The 23,059-nt window shown below is 40.6% G+C and overlaps 1 long non-coding RNA gene across 16 annotated transcripts in view; it reads left to right on the forward strand.

Moving 5' to 3' along the window:
• NHLRC3 overlaps positions 1 to 23,059 on the forward strand; it is a 180,721-nt gene that overhangs the window by 17,739 nt on the left and 139,923 nt on the right. For 8 of the 16 annotated variants that reach the window (XR_002336523.1, XR_002336522.1, XR_002336524.1 and 5 more), the window contains exon 8: positions 7,219 to 7,275. The exons of the other annotated variants lie outside the window; for them this stretch is intronic. This is a non-coding gene — a long non-coding RNA (NHL repeat containing 3). The remainder of the gene's footprint in view (positions 1 to 7,218; positions 7,276 to 23,059) is intronic. 16 annotated transcript variants of the gene reach the window in all.

Consider the following 23,059-nt stretch of genomic DNA (forward strand, 5'->3'; position numbering starts at 1 on the left):
TTTTTCATGTGCTTGTTGGCCATCCGTATTTCTTCTTTGGAGAAATGTGTATTCAGGTCTTTTGTCCATTTTTCAATTGGGTTGTTGACTTTGTTGCTGTTGAGTTAGATAAGTTGTATGTTTTAGAGATTAAGCCCTTGTCAGTTGAATCGTTTGAAACTATTTTTCTCCCATTTTGTAGGTTGTCTTTTTGTTTTTTGTATGGTTTCCTTTCCTGTGCAAAAGCTTGTCAGTTTGATTAGGTCCCATTGGTTTATCATAGGTAGTATTTTAATTATAATTCAGTTCTAAAGACTTTATTTCCATAATTATTATTCTTTGAAGTCTGTCTTTAAGTTTATAATTATGAGGAATTTTATTTATCTTTGTGTTTCTGATTTCTAACTTAATTGCATAATGGACTGAGAAAGTCATATATTTGATACAGACTATCTGGTATATTTAGACATGATTTTTAACTAAGTATATGGTCAGTTTTGGTAAGCTCCATTTATGCTTCTAAAGAATGAGAATTCTTGAACTATTGTCATTAGCTAAAGCTTGCTAATTGCATTATTTGAATTTTCTTAAAAAATTTTCCATCTCCTTGAGCTATTAGTGGAAGAAATATGAATTCATTCATTTTCTTTGGCTTTTAAATCAAATTTGGCTTACTACTTTCTTATATTGTTTCTAGAAGATAAGGCGAAAAAAGGCTTAAGCGTATTAAAGAACATAAAACCTGGTGTAATTGATTTACATTTATTGAATGTATCATTCCTTGGATTTGATTAATTCAAGTATTTCCTCTCACTTTCACTTTTCCGGGCTTTTTAGTCTGAGGCTCCTTTAATGCCTTGTTACTTCGATGGTTCCATTAAATTCAGTGCCCAGGGCAGAGTTTTGTTAAAGGAGGCAGGAGCTGCCTCCAGGAAACCTCAAGTCACCTGGAGCTTGATGATGCCTGCTCCCCCCGACGGCTGCCTTTGCAGGTTTGCATTTCCATTAGCAGGAGCTTGTCACTTAACAGATGAAATTGGCAAATGGAAAAAGCGAATGGACACTGTGTCCACACATCTTCTTACACAATCTCTCATAGTCAGGGAGAAAAAGAAGCACTGCTAGCCCATCAGATGAGTTGAATTTAATAAATTCTTGTATCCAGTTTGATACCTAGCCTGAAAACCTCCATGTCCCTCAGGTATGGTGCTTAAAAAAAAAAAAAAAAATTCTTCTAGTCATGATTTAATGGCCTTTCTTTTTTTTCCCTGTTTCATCTTATCTGTTTTCATTTTTTTTTTTCCCTTGATCCCTTTTATAACCACAAGGAAGACATTGGGTCACGGGTGCCTATTTTTTAAATCTTTTTTAACAGTTTAATTTTGGGGGGATAATTTTAGCTTTAAAGAATTGCAAAAACAGTATAGAGTTCCTATACTCCTTTCAGCCTTGTGTCACCATCTTCCTTAACCACATACACCTTTGCCTTCTCTGAACATCTTCCATGAGCACAGAACATTCATCAAAAGAAAGAAATGAACCTTGTTACAGTACTGATAACTGAAGTCTGTAAAATAGGTAGAACATTTCTCAGATTGCACCTGTTTTTAGTTGATGTCTTTTTTCTGCTCTAGGACCCAGTCCAGGATCTCAGGTTACATCTATTGATCACGTCTCCCCAGTCTTCTCCGGTCTGTGAACCTCTTTCTCCCTTGTCTTTCAGGACCTTGATATCTTCCAAGAGTCGTGCTTGGTTATTTTGTGGAACGTCCTTCACTCTGGGTCTGTTTGTTGTTGTGTCATGATTGTCTGAAGTCCTGCATCACTGGGAAGGATGAGTGGAGGTGCTGTGCCTTTCTCAGTGCGCCATATCAGGGAAACCTGATGTCCAGATAGATGTGTTAGGAGGTATTGCTATGGTAACCAGCATCACTTGGCTGAGGTGATGTCTGCCAGGAAGCTCCTCTGTAAATTTATTACTTTCCCCTTTGTAAACTACCACATATTTGGGAAGAGACACTTTGACACTACGCAGACACCCTATTTGGCCTCAAACTTTTGCGCCAGGCTACCCAAGGTCTAGTCTTCTGTAGGCGTAAAATAGCAGCCCCATGGCTCCTGAAACGTCCTCCTTTCCCCCAAACTGAAGTCTTCCACTGGCTTGGCTGAGAAGCTTACCTTGCAGGTTTTCAGTTTCCTTTCCATTTTGGCTTCACAGAAAGTGCTTCGTTCTGTCCTGAAAGCTCATTTAGTACGCTTGAGAAACTGCTTATGTTTCATCCAGCATTTCTCCATTGTGTCGTGGAAGACTACTCTTTCGGGTGATGCCAGCATCTTGCTGAAAGTGATCGTTGCTTCCCCCAAACGCATACACTGACATCAGTCTCCATCTGTATTCTCAAGGCCATCATTCTAACAGCTGTATTTTCCAAGTCCAAGATTCCTATTCTTAAAAAAGGACTTTTCTTGATTTGTGACTTTTTTTTTTACGTGAAAAGACTTAAAATTGTGCAAAGATTATGTTATTATACATTTAGTCTTTTTTTTGAAAGAATAAAATTATGTAAATTGAGACAATTACAGAAAATACTGGACATATGTTCTCTGTACCTATGGCTCGTTAATCATGTTGCTCAATTTCTCTGTTTCTGTTCTGGGTACATGATCTCATACAATAGAGCTGCATCTATGGAACAGTGAGCTCCATTGTTTCTCTGTATTTGATGAAGATGATGATATGAGGAAATAACTGCTATTTCTAAATAATGGATAGATACACATTTTACTTAAAAAATAGTTCTTAACAATTCTAAAAAGTTCTTTTTATCACCTCCTATTGCTGTTTTATTACACTGCTCATGTCTGACATCTATACTGATACCCTTCCAGCAAGCATCTTTCTGTGGAGCTATTTTTTTTTTTTTTTTGACTGGTTCCATCTGTCCTTATAATTCATCTCCCATGCTGAGTGGCTTTGCATGTGGTGATTCCTGGTTTCTTAGCCACTCGGACCTCACAGTTCTCCATGAAAGAGGAAGATCTCACTAGGGTTGTATTCAGATACCTGACTCATGTGAATTTCCTGCTGAGATTAAAATCTGAAAGGGAGAGTCAATCCTGTGTTTTCTGTTTAGGCTGGGGTGGAGATTGGGACTCTTGAGTGTGTGTGTGTGTACATGCACGTGTGCTCATTTGGAGAGTGAGACTAAGTCTCATTGCTCAATAAAGCAAGGAACAGATGGCACTGTCAGTTGCAGGCACAGCACAATCACACACCATCTGAGCATTCCCAAACAGAGCTGCATATGCAAACCCAAGCTGCCAGCAATCCCTCTGATACTTCAATCCCCAGAGCTCCAAGAAAGCATATTGTACTGCATTCCTCTGAACAAGAAAAACTGCTGGACTTTCTGCCTTTCCTCTACATTCCTTCCCACACCCTGTTCCCTGAGGTGCATTGGAGATGCACTTCAAACTACAATTTTATGAAATCAAGTCTTTAGTTATTTGTTCTCTAAGGCAAAGAGGTACTAACACAGAGTGATGCTAGAAATAAAGGAGTGGGACCCATCATAATAAATGTGAATATTATTTATTCACTGAACAAGTATATGAAAATCCCCCTGCGTGAACAAAAGCCCATGTGGCATAGACAGTAATATATTTTTTTTAAAAGTGCAATCTCTGCCCTCAAGCCACTAATAAATCAAAGGCTGTAGGATACACAATGTAACCAAATACCAGTTGGAACATAAAAAATAGCATAAAGTGAAAGGAGTTGAAATGAATGATATTGCTAGTTGAGGGGATAAACCTTATGGAAACAGTAGCATTTGAGTTGGACTTGGAGAAAGTCAGCATTTAGTTGTAAGACAAAGGGGTTGTAGTTTACTAATGAGTGAATGAAAATTGTATACAGAGTACTAGAATAATTTATTCCCATCAGTGGTCTTTTAGCCCATGAAAAATTAAAATGAGAAAAAAATATTAACTGGTTTAGGGATTTGGGCATTTTATTCTCAACGAAGAAATGCTTTTGCAACATTTTCCCCTCTGAAAACTCGCCATTCACCTGGAGCCCACACACTGCTGCTTGAGTGTAAATGGGTGTTACCACTTGGAAAAGTAAAGCTACATATAGGCAGAGCCTGTGATCCAGCAAGTCCACTCCTACACGTAGTCAGCAAAAGTCATGGTCTAGAATATTAATAACAGCATTTTTAGTTCTAAACTGGAAGCTACCCAAATGCCCATTGACATTAAAATTGAAGACTGTATCATGGCATATTCACTCAATGGAATGCCCTGCAGAGAAAAGTGGAATAAGTGTGTGTGTGTGTGTGTGTGTGTGTGTGTGTATACATTCAAGTATACACATACATGCACACACACAGAGCAGTCACTCAGCTAGATACAGAAGAGTAGGTAATGTATGACTCTTTTTATATAAAGTATATAAACTGGCTAAAGTAATCTGGGCTGTTAGAGGTCAGGGTAGTTGCCTTGAGGAGTAGTAAGTGGATGGGAACACAAGGAGGGTCTTCTGAGGAGTCTGTAAATTTGCAATCTCTTTTTCTAGGTTCCAGTTAAATGAGTGAGTTCAGTTTATGAAAAATTAATCAAATTTTATTTTGATGATGTATATTTTTTGTAACAATTTTTATTAAAAGTCTTAAGACTTTAAAAATAGTTTCAAATTTAAACTATTTTAAAATAGTTTCTCAAATCAAGATAGCCTAGATTTTTTTTTTCTCAAATATAAAGCATAGAACAATCAATTGAATTGACCTTGCTTTTGGTCTTTGAAATCTAATTCTTTGTCTGGTTATTAGGATAAAAGTCTTACTTGATCTCTAAGTCTCTAATGACCCTTCTGTGCAGACAGTATGTATTTTTCTTTAGCATGGAAGTTTGGACCGAGTGGGATTGACATTCTTTAGATTGTTCTCCTTAAATATTGTTCAACACAATTCTGTCCTTATATCGCTCTCTTTGCATGCTCTCCCATCTCTACATGCTCTCTTATTCATCCCTTGGCTTCAGTTTCCACCACCGATGTATAATACCCAAATTTCTGCTGTTTTCTCACCTTAGCTTCAGAATCCCTGACAGCATCTTCACCTGGATGTCTCACAGGCCCCTTAAACGTAAGGTGTAAAATGGAGCTTGGTATTACCCCCCTGAAAGCTCCTTTCCTCCTACCCCTCCTATCATGATAAAAGACCTCACTGTCCATTTCGCAGTTGGACAGTCACCCAAGACTCCCTCTCTTTTTTCTTCTTCACTCCCATATCGAATTAATCCACAGCTTCTGTCAGCTCTGCCCCCTAAAAAGCTCCTCAGTCTTCATTCTTTTTAGGTCCAGGTGCACTCAAAAAACCCTGTGGAGTAAATGAACCTCCTCCCGATTTCAGCCAGCCACCTCCCTCACATCTGTTCCTCGGACAAGCCTGTATTTATAGAGATAATAAGCCTATTCCAGTAGCTGCTCAGAACAAAAATCTTTGGGTCGTCGTCTGCTCATCTCTTTCTCACACAGTTGGATAACTAACTCTGTCTTCAAATACATCCAGAATCTGAAGGTTTCTTCTCATCTCTCCCCTGTCCTTACCACCTTGACACCACTCAAACCACTCACACCTGTAGCTTGAGCTGTACCCACACTGTCCAGTGAGCTGTGCCCCAATACACTACACTGCTGTGTGTGCACACTCTCTTCTGTTGCTAGGGGTGCCCAGCCCTCATCGATCTGGATAATTCTTTCTCATCATGTGTGATACACAAATACCACCATTCTTCTAGGAAATCTTCCCTGGATCTTTCATGCTGAGCTAATACTCTGTGTTTTTTATGTTCTGACTGTTGACTACATTGCCTGGCATGTAGTTGGTTCTCAGTAAGTTCAGAGACAATGATGATGAACTAATCTACTGCATTGTAAAAGAGCCCTGTTGCATTGCCTCTTGCAAAGCTTTGTTATAATAAATACCGTATTGTATTGCGATTTTTGATTTTCACGTCCAACTTCCTCTTCACCAGGTTATGAGCTCTTCAGTAAATGTGTGTCTTAATCACTTTTGCCTTCTCTGTATGCTCATGGTAGTGTTCAAGAATAATTGCTAAAAGGATAAGAGTACAAATGAGTCGAGAGTGCGTTTGTAAGTCTCCTGTGCCAACTGCTAAGGACTGAATTGCGTTCCCCTAATATTCATATATTGAAGCCCCAACCATAGATGTGATGATATTAGGAGATGAGGCTTTGGGGAAGTTTAGACGAGGTCATAAAGAGATGACTCATGAATAGGATGAGTGTCCCTCTAAAAAGAGACACAGATTCTCATTCCCGCCCCCCTCTCTTTCTCTCTCCCTCCCCATATGTGAGAACTATGAGAAAATAAATTTCTCTTGTCAAAGTCATACAGTCTGTGGCAGCCTGAGCAGACCAGTCCATATCTGAACGAAATTAGTTACTTCCAGCTGTTGTCAAGGACCGTGATTGGGAATTTCCTGAAAATACACGTAACATTTTTTTCTACAAATTATTGCCTTGGCTTGACTGTACATTTCATTTGGTTAGTATATGGCAGGCAATAAGAAGACCAATCAACCTGTCTAGCGCCGAGTCACAAAGTTCATTCTTAGCCACAACCAGTCATCTCAGGAAAATGAAACTGAATAACCCCCCTGCTGGGACATCAATCCAAAGCCCATTTCCTCGTAAGCACAGGTCTATATGGGCGATGTTTATAAATTAAGAGCAAAATGTTGTTATACTTTAAGTTATTTTCCTGTAGTTGAGTATTAACATCGGTACCTAATTTTTTTCGTCTTTGCTTGACTCACAGGATGATGAATGGCTCTTCATTTATGCCACCACAGACACTTAATTTTTATAATGAATTCAGTTTTTAAGAATCCAAACCTGTTTACTTTGTGTGTTTTTAGAAAGAATATTTCCTTCCTCCACTTTTCAGTTTCTCTGCAGAGAGAATTCACCTGGATCAGTCAACCCCCATGGAAGAGCAACAGGTCGCATACCTAGCTGTATTTTGAGCGTTTGGCTGAATATCTTTAAGTCCAGCATCTGTTCATGTCAGAGACACCAGGCAGCTGCATCCACAGCACATGTTTTGAACTATTGCCAATGGGGAGGTCGCAGTAACCTGTAAATCTGAAACCAGAAAGGCCCAGGTCAAGTTGTAGCCTCTTAATTGATTGTCTGATTCTTTTAATTTGCAGAATCAATTTAATATTCAAAAAGGAGGACACTTCGAGGATTGATTGAAAACAGACCAGGTAGGGAATGATTGTCTGACACATCGAGGTGCTTAAAAGGGGAGCCCACACCAATTCTGTGTGTCTTGTTTCTTAGTTTCTGCACGGGTTTATTCTTAAGTAAAGAATAAGGAAGAGGGGAGTTCCTGTCGTGGCTCAGCGGAAGCAAATCTGACTAGCAGGTTCAATCCCTGGTCTTGCTCAGTGGGTTAATAATCCGGTGTTGCCGTGAGCTGTGGTGTAGGACGCAGATGCAGCTTGGATCCCACATTGCTGTGACTGTGGTGTAGCCTGGCAGCTGTAGCTCCAGTTCAACCCCTAGCCTGGGAACCTCCATGCCATGGGCATAGTCCTAAAAAAAAAGGAATAAGGAAGAGTATGTTCATAGTTGTGACCCAAGCTGTCAAAACATAGTGGTGGCATGGCTGTGCTGTCCTTAAAAGCAAATAATAACAGACTCAAAATGGAAAAAGCTCATTCCACTGATTTCAGAGTCATGCATCATGCGACCAGCCCAGGGTGCATGCTCTAAAAACAGCGCTCTGCCCTCAAGCTCTCACTCTTTCATGCCTCCTCCGTGTGTCTCCTACGCTGCTCTCCTGGGTGTTCTCAGCCCTCGTCTTTAGAAGACCTTTTTAATTTGGGGGCTGGGAGTGTTATTCTAGGGTTAGCCGGTAAGGCACCAGCTGTCTCATTACCAGAGTGATAAAATATTTGCTGCATCTAACTGACAATTATCACAGGTTTTTCCTCTAAGCAGACTCCCTTCAGGCTCCTCAGTGAGAAAGAAAACCACAAAATTCAACATCTCACCCCAGCTGTAGCACTTCATGAATCTGACCCATCAAAATGGTAACTAGGGGAACTTCTTCCCAGCTCTCCCAGGAGGGTAATCACCTCTTTTGTTGGGAAGTCTGCAGGAAATTAAAGGTTCCCTTGCGCCTGACAAGCGCTTGCCAGGATGCCAAGCATTCTGGCAAGGGAGAGTCAACAGAATCCAAAGTTCTTTGGGTTAAATTTGCAGAGCAAATCCAGGAGGATGATGGTTCCCTTTGGCTGCCATATTCTGCCACTGCTGCTTTCAGCAAACCACCTCCACCTTTGCTGTTCCAGCACTTTAGGACCAGCCAAGCAGGGAGGCAGAGCTGGCTGCAGCTGAAGCTTGACTCTCAGCAGACCTGGAGCTTTAAAATCTTGTTCTTCCCCTTTTGCACCACATGTGATCTTTAAAACCTTAACCTAAAACCCACCAATGGAGGAGACTATATCCAGTCTGTCTTCAAAATCCTCCCTTAGGGCAGTGGTCTCTATTTCAACCCGAAGTTAGCATCCATTAAGAGTTAAGATTTGGGAGTTCCCTTGTGGCTCAGTGGGTTAAAGATCTGGAGCTGTCACTGCAGTGGCTCAGGTTGCTGCTGTGTCATGGATTTGATGCCTGGTCTGGGAACTTCCACGTGCTGCTGGTGAGGGCAAAAAAAAAAAAAAGTTAAGATTTGTTTCTGAATTTTGCGATATGCAGCATGATTTCCAGCTAAAATCCATCAATGATCAAAATACTGTGCTTAATTAGAAAGGAGAAGAATGTGCCTAAGTCCAAAATTCAAACAAAACTCTATTCCAAAAGTCAATGGTTGTACATTTTCTTGAAGAGAGCGCCCAGTGTAGGCCCAAAGTGCTGGCTGAAGACTCTGTTAATCATTTGCAAAAGTTCCATGCATTTCATTGCCATTTCCTCTTGGATTTCTCTGATTTTCTTTGAAAAGAGGCCTTTTAAATTCATTCAAACTCCAACACCCAAGTAAAATGTAGCAGAGACAGGCTGAGCATCCATCCCTATAGAGAGCCTCTGCAATTCTGTTCTTCCAAGGAAGGGACCATTGAGGATACATCTGATTGGTTATCAGGTAGCACAGCAGGAACCCCAAGGAAAGTCAGGTTCAGGTTGCCCTGATGTAATTACTGATGCACTTAATTAAATCATGTACCAAGACATTAAATATTTCAGCAAAGTCTGTTTTAGGTTGTTTTACCTCTTGAAAGACACTAATATGAAATGATTTTCTCAGGTAAATGAGGTTTAGCTGTGTTGGTGGGGAGGCCAGACGCAGCAGCTGCAGGTTTAATTAAACGTTTGCCTAACCATATAAAAAGACAGTGATATATCTTCATAGCATCTGGCAGCTTTACTATCCTCCAGTCCTCCTTTAATTAGCAGGCTGGTGAATTTAATAGAAAATGGCTTTAACTCAGGAGCAGATGGCTCTTCTGAGTGACAAGGGGAATGACAATTTCTGTCATGTTTACTTGGTATGGAGCTTTTTAGTCGGAAAGATCTCTTCAGAGCACAAGCCTGATGAAATCAGGGTCGGGTTTAATATCGTCTGAAAGCCACTACTTCTGAATCTTCCTCAACTAAAAAAATGTGACGTCTGAGCTTCCAGAGGTGGTTTTCCTTTGTCTCTCTGTGTTCATTTCTCATATTTTATGACAAGACTAGCCTTTTAGTGGTCGAGTTTTCTATAGAGTTTCTCAAAGGTAGAGAAAACTGTCTGTTGGACCCCAAAGAATCTCTGAAATGATGATTGTCATCAGCGTTTTAAAGTTAAGGAAACATGAACTTCATTTCCCTCCTAGCTGGCAATTGTCTTGAGAGAAAGCAAGTTAATATCTTTGCTTTTCACAGACGTTGCTTTGGATGTGAAAGACAATGTAAGAAAATCCTCAGGAATAAGGAAAACAGTGTTCAGAAGTGTTTAGTTCTTACAAGTCTATTTTTATTTCTTTTTCTTTTTTTTCCTTTTTATGACCACACCTGCAGGGTATGGAAGTTTCTAGGCTAAGGGTCAGATCGGAGCTATAGCTGAGGCCTCCGCCACAGCCACAGCCACGCTGGATCTGAGGCACATCTCTGATCTGCGCTGCCGTTTGTGGCAGTGCCGGATCCTTAAGCTACTGACCAAGGCCAGGGATCAAACCCACATCCTCACAGACGGGTTCTTACCTCACTGAGCCACAATGGGAACCTATATTTAGAACCTTCTTTCATGTGTAAGTGCTCTTCCTGCGGGTCTCTGGTCACTTTGTACATACTCGTGGGACAGTCAGGTTGCACCTAGGAAGTTTTAAACAGTGAATTTAGGTCCCTTTCCATGGTTAGGATGGACTGGGTCAAAAATGGACAATTGCTCTGTTTGGAATAAGAGGATTATTTCTCCAGTTCTCAGGTAAGGATTGCAGACAGACTAGTCCAAACCAGTCATGCAGTGTTCACTTCTAATAGCTGCCAACTGTAATAGTAGGTACTTTACTTAAATTATCTCATTTAATTCTCATAATTAACATGTTAGCCTGTAAGCCTTTTTTGCAAATTAAGAGATGGCCTGAAGAGTTTACGTGAGTGGCTGGGCTGGTTTTGGGTATGTCCAGACGGAAGTATCACCCTCTCTACCAAGTGTTACGCTGTCTAGAGACCATTCAATCTAACCATGAGCCAGACGGATGCTGGGCATCCAAAGACACAGAGCCCCTTGCCCTTGAGGAGCTCTCATCTCAAGGGGTGGAGGGATGCATGGCACACACGTAAGCACAGTGAACATGGTGAGAAATAAAGTAAAGCCCAGCCAACTACTTTGTGAGCCCAGAGAGAGGATTTGCACATTTTTCCAGGTATCATGCACAATTTAACATTGGATTTAGTCTCTTTCCTCCCAACTTACTGAAGTAGAGTTGACAAATAAACATTGTGTGTATTTACAGTGTACAATATGTTTTGGTATATGTATATGTTTTGAAACGACTGCCGCAATCAAGCTCATTAACATTTCCATCACCTTACGGAGTTAACGTGTGTGTGCGCGCGTGCACGCACATGTGGTAGGAATACCTAAGACCTACTGTCTTAGCAAATTATAAGCATACAATACAGTACTGTTAAGTAGAGTGACCACGGTGTACATGAGATATACAGAATTTATCCTACATAATTAATTCTGTACCCTTTGACCAACATCTCCCCGTTTATTCCACCCTTAGCCCCTGGCAACCACCTTTCTACTCTGTGAATCTTTGAATTCAGTTTTTTGAGAGTCTGCATATGTAATGTTACGCAGGTTTTGTCATTCTCTCGTTGGCTTATTTCACTTAACATAATGTCCTCCAGGTTCGTCCATGTTGTCACAGATGGCAGCTTTTCTTCCCCCTTTTGGATATATTCCATTGTATATGTTTATACCACGTTTTCTTTATCCTTTCATCTATCGGTAGACACTTGGGTTGTTTCTCTATTTTGGCTATTGTGAATAATGCTGAAATGAACATGGGAGTGCAGGTATCTTTTCGAGGTTCCAGTTTAATTTCCTGTGGAAATATACCCAGAACTGAGATTGCTGGGTCATGTTGGAGTTACCTTTTTAGTTTTTTTTTTGAGGAACTGCTATACCATTTCCCATATCTGTACTAACTTAGTGTGTTTTCTCCACATCCTCACCAACGCTTTTGTCTTTTTGATGAGAACCATTTCACAGGTATGAGATGATAACTCATTGTGGTTTTGATTAGTGATATTGAACACATTTTCATGTGTCTTTTTTTTTTTTTTTTTGTAAGTGGCCACACTTGTGGCATATGGAAGTTCCCAGGCTGGGGTCAGATTGGAGCTGCAGCTGTAGGTCTACACCACAGCCCAGCAACACTGGGTCTGAGCACCATCTATGACCTATGCCTCAGCTTTCAGCAACACTCAGATCTTTAACCCACTGAACAAGGCCAGGGATCAAACCCTCATTATCACAGACACTGTGTCAGGTTCTTAACCTGCTGAGCCACAAAGGGAACTCCCATGTGTCTTTTTTTAATGTCTGTATTATACTGTTTTGATTACTGTAGCTTTGTAATATATTTTGAAATCAGGACATGTGCTGCCTCCAGCTTCGTTCTTGCTCAAAATTGTTTTGTCTATTTAAGATCTTTTGAGGTTTCATATAAATTTTAGGATTGTTTATTATATTACTGTGAAAAATGCCATTGGAATTTTGATAGAGATTGCATTGACTCTGTAGATCACTTTGGGTAGTATGGACATTTTAACAACATTAATTCTTCTAATACATGGATATAGGTTATCTTTTTATTTATTTGTATCCTTTTCAATTAATTTCATCAATTTTTGTAGGGTTTTTTGTTTTTTTTGTTTCTTTTTGGCTGCACCCCCAGCATATGGAAACACTCAGGGCAGGGATCAGTCCCTTGTTACTGGAGTTCCCGTCGTGGCACAGTGGTTAACGAATCCGACTAGGAACCCTGAGGTTGCGGGTTCGGTCCCTGCGCTTGCTCAGTGGGTTAATGATCCGGTGTTGCCGTGAGCTGTGGTGTAGGTTGCAGATGCAGCTCGGATCCGGCATTGCTGTGGCTCTGGTGTAGGCTGGTGGCTACAGCTCCGATTAGACCCCTAGCCTGGGAACCTCCATATGCCACGGGAGCGGCCCAAGAAATAGCAAAAAGACAAAAAGAGAAAAAAAAAAAAAAAAAAAAACCAAACCAAAGCAAAACCTTGTTACTGCAGTGACAGTGCCAGATCCTTAACCCATTGCACCACAAAGGAAGTCCAATATTTTGGGGTTTTTTTATTGTACAAATTTTCCATTAAATTTTATTCCTAAGCATGTTATTTTTCTTGTTGCTATTATAAGTTGGATTGTTTTATTTATTTCTTTTTCAGCTAGATTGTCATTCTGTACAGAAATACAACTGATTTTTGTATATTGATCTTGTATTCTGCAGCCTTACTGAATTTAGTGATTACATATAACAGGTTTTTGGTGGAGTCTTTAGGGTTTTATACTTATAACATCATGTCATCTGCATATTATTTTTCTTTCTCTTTCTAATTTGGATATCTTTTATTTCATTTTCTTGCCTGATTGTTCTGGCTGAGACTTCCTGTACTATGCCGAATGAAATTAGTGAGAGTGGGCATCCTTATCTTGTTCCTGATCCTCCAGGAAAAACTTTCAGCTTTTTACCCTTGAGTATAATGTTAGCTGTGGGCTTGTCATATATTGCCTTTACCATGTTGAGGTATACTCCTTCTATACCTAATTTTTTTGACAGTTTTTAGACAAGGGTATTAAATTTTGCCAGCTACTTCTCTGTGTATATTGAGACAATGATGTGGTTTCTATTCTTTAATCTGTTAATGTGGTATGTCACATTTATTGATTTACTTATGAACCATACTTGTTTCCCAGAGATAGATCCACTTGCTCATGGTGTATGATTCTTATAATATGCTATTAATTTTTGTTTATCAGTATTTGGGGTGGGGGGGATTTCTGCATCTATATTCATCAGAGATAATTGATCTGTAATTTTCTTTCCTTGTAGTATCCTTGTCTAGCTTTGGTACCAGGGTAATTCTGGCCTTATAAAATGAGTTTGGAAGTTTTCTCTCCTCTTCAATTTTTTAGAAGCATTTGCCAAAGATTAACATTCATTTTTTTTAAAGGTTTGGTAGAATTCACCAATGAAGCCCTCTGACCCTAGACTTACCTTTGTTTTTGATATCTTGGTTTTGACTGAATTAATCTCCTTACTCACTATTGGATCTATTCAGAATTTCTGTTTCTTCATGATTCAGTGTTGGTAGGTTCTGTGTTTCTAGGAATTTATCTATTTCTTGTAGTTTATCCAGTTTTTACCAACAAATAGAATTGTACCTAATTGAGCTTGATAAATTGAAATTCTTAATAATTTTGAAACAAGTGGCCCAACATTTTCATTTTCACTGAGCCCCACAAATTAAGTCACTGGTCCTGGGCAAGAGGTCTGCTTTTCTTTGGCAAGGTAGAGAAGAGCGTTGTAAAGGCAGCAGTGGGAACAGGCCCGTTCCCAGGCTGAATAGTTTTTGCCAAGGGTGTATAAGAAACTTAAAGATCTGAAAGCAGATTTCTAACAGCCTTTGGAAAGCCCTGTAACTTCAAGGACCCGTGTGGCCCAGTTTAAAGACCACTCCTCTTGTCTTTCAGTTGGCACATGGCAAGACTGCTGGGCCTGCTGGATTTTTTGCACTTCACTCCTGAAAATGACTATACAGTATTCCTAATCAGCCTCATCCAATTTGAGCATCACACACTTCATCATCAACAAATTACTGCTGGTATCTTTCCTGCTACTCACTAGGCCCTTTAGTGTGTAATTTGGGTAAGGATAGATGAAGTGAGTAACCACCTCTGAAAGTGGAGCACAGAGGCCTGATTAGAGTCTCAAAATGCTAATTAATTATGTTATAGATTAGGATTAATTTGTACCAAGTCATCTCACTGTTTTTATACGGAAATATTTTAAATTGCCACATGGACAACATTGGAGCAACCAACAGATGCCCACTATTTCAAGCTCATGCTCTAAGTTTAATGACATATTTTTGATGCACTGTGCTTACGAACCAAACAGAACAGGGCTTCCAGGAGAGCATGGAGAAGAGGCACTGTCAGTCTCACAGCTGGACTGTGACAGACAGGTGGGGTCTACATGGTTCTGATGAGCTTCTTGATTCACAGCGTCCTGGTTTGTGTGTGTGTGTTTGTATCATTTTGAAAATTATTCAGTCGATGAATTCTGCTCTAGATGAAAATATCATGTAATATCATATAATAAAGTATTTTCTTTCTTGCAGTACATTTGAACAAATGCCTAAAAACAATGCGTTCAGGGTATTAGAGAAAAAAATGAAGCAATTGAATTCTAGGCAATAGAAGAGAAGGAAGTAATGTCTCTGGTGATGGTGAGGAAAAGTGAAACAATTGGGTTGCACTGACTCTTCATGACAGAAAGATAATCAAAACAAAAGCTATTTAAGTGGAAAGTGAAATTAACACCATCCATTCTTTCATGCACCTAATGCTTATTAATGATTACTGTACTTGAAATAAGAAGGATTGGGTTTTAATCTTAGATCTACAATTTTCTGAATCACTGAACTTCTCTAAGAAATAATTTTTGCTTCTAGAAGATAATTTTTTTTTTTTTTGTCTTTTATCTTTTTAGGACTACACCTGCAGCTTATGGAGGTTCCCAGGCTAGGGGTCAAATCAGCAGAGCTGTAGCCACTGGCCTACACAACAGCCACAGCAATGCAGGATCCGAGCCATGTCTGTGACCTACACCACAGCTCATGGCAATGCCAGATCCTTAACTCACTGAGCAAGGCCAGGGATTGAACCCGCAGCCTCAGGGTTCCTAGTTGGATTCGTTTCTGCTGTGCCACAACAGGAACTCTTAGAAGATAATTTTAAATACTCTCTGCCTGGTGCCACTTACAGGAATGTTGTAAACTCACAGGAGAAAATAAACCTCAATCATTCCTCTGTTCAGCTACTAAAAATGTAACTGCTATGAGTTTTTCAGGTTACTAACTCAAAAGTATCAAAAGCATATATGTATGTATACACACACACACACATATATAATTTCAAGCCCTCATTCTATATATAGGGGAAGTTTAATCTAGTTAATTGTAAGTGAATACCATCATTTTAAGGGTTAACATCGATCAATAAAAATCCACTTCCTTCCATTTTTTTCTCCATGGTAGCATGAAATATCCAAGAAGCTTTTTATTTAAGAATTTTATTTTTATTTATCTGTAGTGTCTTTGAATGTGCTTTGAATGTGTGTGTGTCTCTTTGTGTGTGTGTATCTTATCACTCACTGATTGAATGATCACTGTCACAAAGTGTGGGATCTTATCCCCATTTACATTCCTTTCCTCCACCCTTTCTAATATAGTGGCTTAAACATTTCCCATACATAAACTTATAATCACACAAGTCAGTGTTACAATTTTTGCTTAAGTTGTGAAACATAGTTTAAAACATTTAAGAAGAGTAGGAAAGCCTAGCTTATTTGCATATATTTTTGCTTGTCACGTTCTCCTTTCTTTCCTGATGTTCCAGGGGTCTTTCTTTTATCATTTCCTTTCTGTCTAGTAAAGCTTCTCTAGTTGTTCTTTTATGGTAGAACTGTGGGAGACAAATTCTCGGTTCTCTTTATCTGAGGATGACTTGATTTCCCCTTCATTTCTGAAGGGTGGAGGTTCCTGAGGTAGAGGATTCTGGGTCGATAGTTCTTTTCTTGCGGCACTCGACAAATGGTCTGTCTATATTTCCGGTGCAACATCAAGGACTTTATCTCCAGTTAATATTAGCATGATGGATGCTATAAATAACTTTCCATTGGTGAAGTGAGCAGCATCTAAGGTTTGTGGGTTGGCTAGAAATGTCACACAGGTCCTACGAGAATGAAGCAAGCGTGGTCACCCAATTGTGCAGAAGGGCTACTTTGGCTCAGGATTCTAACCTGTCTATGTGTGAGCACTCATACAGGATTTTTTTTGTCTCTTGGATTTTTGCCCTGAGTGACTCTTTCAGATGAAGATCTGCAGACCTTTCCTACCTCTAGTGGAGACAATTGACAGTGTTGCTGAGACTCAGCCTCTGTCCACTGGTGCCAAATAGAAATGCAGAGACAGAGTTGGGGATAAAAGAGAAAAAAATAGCTTTCATTGCTTTGTCAGGCACATGAGGCCACAACAGGCTAATGCCCTAAAAACCGTGCCCTCTCAAGTCCCAGCTACTCAGGAGGCTGAGGTTGCAGGATCCCTTGAGCCCAGGAGTTCTATGCTGCAGTGCACCCTGCCAATAGGGTGTCCACACTAAGTGTGACATCATTAACTCCTGAACAGAACGTAATAGTTGTCAACTACCAAACAGCCTTGAGTCATTTACAACCTTACACATGGCATTGCCTGCATCTTCCTTCCATGCTGCTTTGGAGAAGTTCTGGCTCCGTTCATGCAACAGTGAGGGTTGTGCGGAGATTCTGCCCTCTTTGGCTACAAAAGTTATTCTCTGATTGGTGTCTGAAGTGACGCTGAAGGTCCTGGAGCAGCCTGAGTGGTTTCTTATGATCCTGAGAAGCAGCCCCTTGACAGGAGCTCTCCTATGGTGCCTGATGAAAGAAAAGGTACATGGATGGTGGGGAAAAACATTTATGGAAATGGATACCCAACAAGCACATGAAAAAATGCTCACACCGATTGTTAGAGAAAAGCAATTTCTCACACCAGTCAGAATGGCCATCATTAACAAGCCAACAGATAACAAAGGCTGGAGAAGGTGTGGAGAAAAAAGTACCCTTCTACACTGTAGGTGGGAATGTAAATTGGTACAACCACTATGGAAAACAGTATGGAGGTACCTCAGAAAACTAAATGTAGAACTACCATATGACCCAGCAATCCCACTCTTGGGCATATATCTGGACAAAAATTTTATTGAAAAAGATACATGCACCTGTATGTTCATTGCAGCACTATTCACAATAGCCAAGATATGGAAACAACCTAAATGTCCATCGACAGATGATTGGATTAAGATGTGGTACATATATACACAATGGAATACTCAGCCATAAAAAGAGCAAAATAATGCCATTTGCAGCAACATGGATGGAACTAGAGACTCTCTTACTAAGTGAAGTAAGTCAGAAAGAGAGACAAATGCCATATGATACCACCTATATCTGGAATCTAATATACGGTACAAATGAACCTTTCCACAGAAAAGAAACTCATGACTTGGAGAACAAACTTGTGGTTGCCAAAGGGAGGGGGAGGGAGTGGGATGGACTGGGAGTCTGGGGTTAATAGATGCAAACTACTGCATTAGGAGTGTATAAGCAATGAGGTCCTGCTGTAGAGCATAGGGAACTCTAGTCACTTGTGATGGAACATGATGGAGGGTCATGTGAGAAAAAGAATATATGACTGTCACTTTGCTATACAGTAGAAATTGGAAAAATACTGTAAACCAACTATGATAGAAAAAAAAATCTTAAAAAGTGTAAATGTAAAAGAAAATGAATACTTTTTAAGCATCATCATCAACAGTTTCAACATAAGTGCATCTATATGCCTAGAAAAGAAAGGATCTTTTTACCACGATTCCCAAGAAAAAGATGACATACTTAGGAAACTGTTTTTTTTTTCTTAGCCAGACATTACTCTTCAAAGCAATCATGAAGGCTACTTAGAGATCTAACTTGGTTAGCTGAGCAATGAATGATCTTGTTCTAAACATAGCAGAGAACAAGGGGCTGTCAATATATTTTTTTTTTTAACAGAAGCTTTTTTTTTTTCTTTTTCTTTTTTTGCTTCCCCACAGTACATGGAGCTCCTGGGCCAGGGATCAGAACTGAGCCTTAGTTGCAGCCTAAGTTGCAGCTGTGGCAATGCTGGATTAACCCACTATGCTGGGCTGGGGATTGAATCTACGTCCCAGCACTCCCAAGACACTGCTGATCCTGTTGCGCCACAGTAGGAACTCTAACAGTTAGAAATTTTTTCAACAATAAAGTGTTATTGGAGTTCCCATTGTGGCTCAGTAGGTTTTAAGAACAAGACATACTGTCCATGAGGATCGTGGGTTTGACCTCTGGCCTCTCTCAGTGGGTTAAGGATCTGGTGTTGCTGTGGCTATGGCCTAGCCTGGGAGCTTCCCTATGCTGCAGGTGCAGCCCTAACAATCAGTCAGTCAATCAATCAATAGTTATCAAGGACTCAGAGGAAAAGTGGATGTACGCAGTGACCAGATTCTTCAGTCTCTAAATATTTATCATTCTTCCCAGATCCTCAAAGATCCTCCAGGAAGCTACCATTTGAGGACAGGCTTTCATATATGGCCCCCTTTCTGCCACAGGTTAAAACTGATTTGCAAGGCTCTTTGAATGGAAACTCCTGATGCCAGGAACTTGTGTCAGTGACAGTCCTTTGGGAGTTTTTCTCCCCACTGTCAGAACAGCACTGTCTGTGAACCGTTGTAGGCCAGGCCAGCTGAAAATATGGTGAGCCATCCAGTATTTGAATTCTGCACCAAAATTGTGAATCCTGGCAGCTGAAGAGGATGGGCAGGCATGTTCCAATTCATGGCAATGGCAGATAAAGTAGTTACACTGTGTTCTGTAGAGCATATCCTTGAGCAGCCCCTGGGAAATACCATCCAGTCCATGGATAAGGCATCCATGGGGGAGAAATGGGCAGAACGAAGCAGAATTGCTTAAAGTTCACGGGGGTGTCTTCAGTGGGTCTCAGCCAGGGTTGACCTAAGCATGAGCAGCTTATTTTCCTATGATTTGAGTAGCCCCAGGAAGTTTCATCTGCTTCTAAATATTCACTTAATCAAGTGCCTAAGATTCCACTGCTTGAGATGGTTTATCTAGGGTTAAGTATGAGGCAGTAATGTAGTGCCTCGTATCTATCAGGCATTCACTGCATTACTGCCATTGTTCTTTCCATAATAAGCACGATCCTCTTAGGTTGTGGATTTTTTTTTTTTTTTTTTTTTTTTTTTTTTTTTGCCATGCCTGTGGCATGCAAAAGTTCCCAGGCCCGAGATGGAACCCGTGCCACTGCCAGATTCTTAACCTGCTAGGCCATCAGAGAATTCCAGGTCATGAATCTTACGTAAGGGTATTTGGAGTGGTAGAGGAGCACTTTTTGGTTATCACAGTGTGGGAGGATGGGGCAGGAAGGGGAGAAGTGAGGCAGGCAGGGTTACTAAATTTCCTGCAGAGTGCAGGACGGTCTTATATAAGGATGGATTGTTCTGCTGTAATCACCAGCCCTTTCTTTGATTATGTGTTATAGGAACAACAACAACAAAAAAAAAGTTTTATTATTCTCTGCTTAGTGTGCCTTTATTTATCTGATTTGTTTTTCTTTTTTACCTAAGAAGCCCATGCACCATGCAAAACCCGTGTGCCTGTGGAGATGGAGAAACACCAGAACTCAACCTGGCCTGATCTATAAATACAAACATGCTAGGGGCAGGTTGGGGTGTAGGAGGGAACAGTTCAACCAGTTAGTCTTTTGGAAATTAGCCTGTTCTTTGCACACCCAGCCCCTCATCTATGTTTAGGTGTAGCCATAACTCCAGAATATTGGAAAATAAACAAGAAATGTAGAAGCTGGGTGATCCTTAGAACGGCATACCCCTGGGAGATTTTAGGTTGACTCTGACTTAGACACAGGAAGGGGAGAGGTGACAGGTGGGCCAGTTGATGACCTGGGCATTTCAGGACATAGGAACCAGGTGGAGTTTTTCTTGCTCTGTCCCTCAAGTCATTCCAGCAGTTACAATAGTGTGCATTGAATCCATCCTGGACAACAGCACTGATCTCGTCTGCCCAGTGGGCCGTGATGGAGCCACGTGCTTCACAGACAAAGCTTCACTTCCTGGGGGTGAAATTTTCTGGGGAGTGCAGAGAAAGCTCCCTTTGTTCTCCTCAAGGTTTTTTTATTAGCACCTGCCAGGGTCTCTGCCTCTCTCTGCACCTGCTGAGTTGGCAGTCTTGCAGCATACGTCATGTCCGCTGAGATTTTTTCCCTGACAGGAGTCATCGTCACACAGCATCCCTCTCCTGGGGCTCGGCAATGACAGATTTTGAGATCTGACCTGTCTACTCTTTTCAAAGACCACTTGGTGATCATGCAAACATAAATATGTAGACTTTTTTAACATGTGCAAAAATCAGATCCTAAAATGACTTGGAGTGTCTGGGGAATAAGTTCAGTAGCCTCTTTAAGGAAGAACATGCTAAAACTGGTCTTCGTGTAAGCAAATGCAAGTGTGTGTTATCAGGAATTCGAAGATACTTAAAATATCTCTTGGAGTCAAGATCGTGGGGAATCAATAAATGTTTACAAGATGCTTAGGAGTGAAGTTCTATTTCAGTATGATGTTGCCGGAGCAACACCCAGAATGGACTATCTGCAGAATAATGTGATAATTGCCTCATAGTTCCTGTAAAACAAGCTTACTTTCTAACTGTAATTGCTAAGATAGGCGGGCTGTAGGGACACTCTAGAAACAAACTGTCAGTTCTAGCCTCACTTGAAAGGTGGAAGAATTCTGATTGGGGAGTTTAGAAGCAAAACTTTCCCTGCAGTCCTGATCTCACCCTTTCTGTACAAGCCACTTCACTTCGTCCATCTCTATCTCCCTGCCTCCCCTCCCCACTCCTTACACACAGACACACACACACGAGTCATCACAATAAAAGGAAAAGTCCCCGGCCTCTCCAGGGACCGTTTCAGGTCAAGACCCTGGGGAAGGGAGAAAAGAGAGAGCGAGGCACAGATTTCAACTGAATGGGGTCCTGCTTCTGACACACTCTTTTGAGGATGAGGTCTCTAGGGCAGAAAGTCTGAGGCCCCTTCACAATAAAAACTCAGTTCTGGCCAGTTAGAGCCCTGTGGCCACCACTGTAGACCTCCCACGGGGCAAGGTCATTTTCAGTAGCAGGTCAATCATGGTATTCTTAATTGCTAAATAAAATACATTCCTCCTTTCTTTTCTTTTTTTGGCCACTAGGTAACTCCTCTTTCTTTTTTAAAAAAATAATCATTTAAAGTACCAAGGGTTGTACTAGATTCTAGAAATGCAAGACTGAAAAAGACATAATTTCAGCAAATAGGATATTTTGTCTGTCAGGTACCATAAGCAAATACAGAAAAACTATAGTATGGGGGCATTTGAGTTAATTTTTCTCCGTAATCATAAGAAATGATCACATAAAGAGAACTTAAAAGGCAAACCAACATTGCAGGGTAAATCGTGAAAAACGTTTGAATTAGGAAAAATGACCTACGGAAATAGAAAATATATGTGTATTTCTGATAGCAAAAATGTAGTAGAAAACTGCTTATTTACACTATAATACAAAGAAGAGTGGTACAACGAGGGTTCTTTTGGAGAGTGGTGTAAAAAATCTCCTTTGAATTATATGATGGCCGTACACGTCTATCACTTTATGTTTGACTTGCTCCACTCAGCCATTTGATAGGTCAGTTGGAAAAAATACAAGAGGGCTTATCATTTTTTTCAAGAGCCTTTCTTAATCTTCTGTATAGAAGCCATTCTCTTTTGGAACCTCAGTGATCTCTTTATACAGAAAATAAATACCAACACATCTGGATGCCCAGCCAGTGTATAAGCAGCCTTTTAATCAATTCTGTTTTTCAACCAAGAACTTGACTCCCTTGTCTGACTCACCTTCTGCCTGCAGTCCTGAGGGTTCCAGAGCTCCTGTGAGGGTGACTCAGACAGATTTTTCCTGCCCCAGAGCTTTCCTGTCCCTAAGTCATTGCCACTCCTTTCTTGCCTTTCTTTCTTCCAAATATGCTTTGGTATTTTTTTTAATCTACTGATATCTCATTATTTTGAATTTTACTTAGGGTTTTCCTTTACCTGTATTTAAATGGGATCCTGTGAAGCCTTTGAGAACAGCCCATGAGGTGCATCCACCATGTGAATCAGGAGCCCAGGCAGGTTAGGTTGTTTCCAAGATCCTGCCTGTAGCCATGGGAAGTGGGAAGTGGAGGCGGAGAGGCAGAGCCAAAGCAGGAGGCTCACTGAGAAGCCATCCCTTCTCCCTGAGCTTCTAGAGAGCCCACCTCAGTCTGGCTTCTGGCACCATCCCTCCAAGTCAGTCTGCTTTTGCCAAGTTTACCAGGGATGTCCTGGTTGCTAAATCTGGTCAACACCCAGTAGTCTCTCTCTCTCTCTTTTTAAAAAACTTCTTTATTAAAGTGTAGTTGATTTACAATGTTGTACCAATTTCTGCTGTACAGCAAAGTGACTCGGTCATATACACACACACATGTACTCTTTAAATACTTTTTTCCATTATGGTCTATCCTAGGAGATTGGATATAGTTTCCTATGCTATTTAGTAGGACCTCGTTGTTTAT

The sequence above is a fragment of the Sus scrofa genome, chromosome 11 (assembly GCF_000003025.6).
Source record: "Sus scrofa isolate TJ Tabasco breed Duroc chromosome 11, Sscrofa11.1, whole genome shotgun sequence".
NCBI classification, from domain to species: Eukaryota; Metazoa; Chordata; class Mammalia; order Artiodactyla; family Suidae; genus Sus; species Sus scrofa.